General features: G+C 31.2%; 1 pseudogene; it reads right to left on the reverse strand.

Annotated features, from left to right (window-relative positions):
- Positions 1-700: 700 nt before the first annotated feature.
- Positions 701-1,430, reverse strand: LOC127202023 (RNA transcription, translation and transport factor protein-like; annotated as a pseudogene).
- Between the last annotated feature and the right edge of the window lie 815 nt (positions 1,431-2,245).

Raw genomic sequence — 2,245 nt, forward strand, 5'->3', positions numbered from 1 at the left:
ATTCCTTTATCTGTTAAAAAATAAAATCTTGTCACTGCTCAGTGATTTCTAAGATCAATTGAGATTTAATATGAATAAATTAATAAACTATATTAAAAAAGAATTCAAATTCTAACTTCTAAGGTTTTAAATATAATGTATTACATTAAAAAGTTAATAACAAAATATTTTACCTTCTTTTGTTTAACAAAGCACCATTTATTTTGTGTTTTACTTGGTCTTTGAGTAAATTCCTGTTGAAGGCAAATATGTTTGACAGTGCAGTGACTGTACTGATGGTAAAGGTGTTTGTACATTAATACTTTTATATATTTATTACATTTGTAAGTAAAAACCAAGTTGTTTTTTCCAATAGCATAACCATCTGGCTCATAACAGTATTAAACATGGAGTAATACTGGCATTATAAGAATTTTCATGCAAGAAAGAAAACAAATTAATAATTCTTTATATTTTGTCTCAGGCTACTATTATATTATTTTGAGGCCTACATTCAAACATTTTCTTTCCTTCTTTTCTCTTTCTTTTATACTATCTCTACCCTTCTTAAAAGAAAAAAAATCAGTGGTGATAAATCTCTAGAACATAGTCAATCTCCTGGGATTCCTCCCTTGAAAATGTGACATGATTTCCAAACACATGCCAGTGTACACGGCTCCCATCACACTAAACAGGCGAGCAGCTGACATCCTGATGTGTTTCATCGTCCAACTTTCCCCAGTCTGTGGTCTGTCTTTGGTTCAGCAATTATGCCTGAATAGCTGCTGTGGATTCATTAGTATTTGTTTGTAGCTCTCTGAGCTCTTCTATGTGAAGCAACCACAGGATCTGAGGAACTTCCCTGAAAGCTGCAACTCTTGTGTAAAATCTAAGGGCATGTTTTTCTAAAGCAACAGGTAGCCCTCTTTTATTTGAGGTGCTTTAGCAGCTGCAGTCTGTGTTATGCTCCTGAACCAAAATGCCGATTGCCTTAAACATTACTAAGTAGTCATTCTGAAGTTGAATCTAAGGTTTTAGCCAGAGCCTATCTATACACCTGACATAAAATCAGGATTATTTACATTCCAAGTGATCAATGGCTCTGCATTTTTAATTGCATCCTCAGTGTTTTCCAGCTGTCTGGTACTAAATCCTTGTATTTTTCAGCAATATTGCCATGCTCAAGTCCTAACAGTTAAACCAAGAAACCATTCAGTTGCTTCTTGCAGAACTTGAATCTTGAAGGGACAGTCAACATCTTTGAGATACTTTTCTAAGACTTGGGCCAGTTACTGCCGTGGATGTGCTACAAGTTACCTCTGTCTTTAGCCCCGCAGTGTCTGATTTTCTGGTCTTCAAGCCAAAAAATAATTCGTGCATTCTGTTTCATTTTTACAGTTGAAGATGCATAATTGTGGTAAGTCCGGGGCAGTGAATTTGAAACAGAACATGGTCCTAGATACAGCCGCTAAATTTTCATAAAATGAAGAACTCAAATAACGTTTCTAATGGCCGATCAAAAATTAACATATCAACAACAAAGGCAGTTGTCCTATTTAGACATCCACAATATACAAAATATTTAATATATAGGCCATGGTTGTTTTTTGTATTCTATTGTAGTTAAACAATTTTAAAAAATCTTTCTGAGTAGTAAACAGTGTACATGATAGGTTTGTGATTAGTAGAATCAACACTACACATCTATACAATAGATTAAAACAGAGATATTTTAATCTAAATAGAAAATTAAGTTTGTTTCTCAGGGAAAATAATTCCAAATAGTTTTGTTGGAATTATTACATTTTTAGAGATTAGAAAATGGGAGGGAGGGAGGAATGGGAGGATACAAGGGATGTGATAACAACTGTGATGTAATATGAATTAATTAATAAATATATTAAAATATATAGAATGTTCATGTATAAAAACATATATGTATACATATGCATGAACTTGTAAAAGAATAAATTTAAGAAATCAAAAGAAACCATCATTACTTAATCAAAAAAAAAAAAAAAACAGGCCAAATTCTCATATTTCCAATACAAATTTGTATTATAAAACTTGTATCTCTATATGTAAATATTTTAGTTGTTACTTTAGTGTCACTACAAAAGTATTTTATTTTTATTTTACATTTATACTATGTTGAATAGTAATTATCCTCTGAAAAGTTTATGAACAGCATTTTTGTTTTATTTAAATGTTTTGAATAGGATTCTAGAAATATAAATGAAACAAATTATCAATGGGAATTCATTTT

The sequence above is a fragment of the Acomys russatus genome, chromosome 18, assembly GCF_903995435.1.
Source record: "Acomys russatus chromosome 18, mAcoRus1.1, whole genome shotgun sequence".
In the NCBI taxonomy this organism is placed as follows: Eukaryota; Metazoa; Chordata; class Mammalia; order Rodentia; family Muridae; genus Acomys; species Acomys russatus.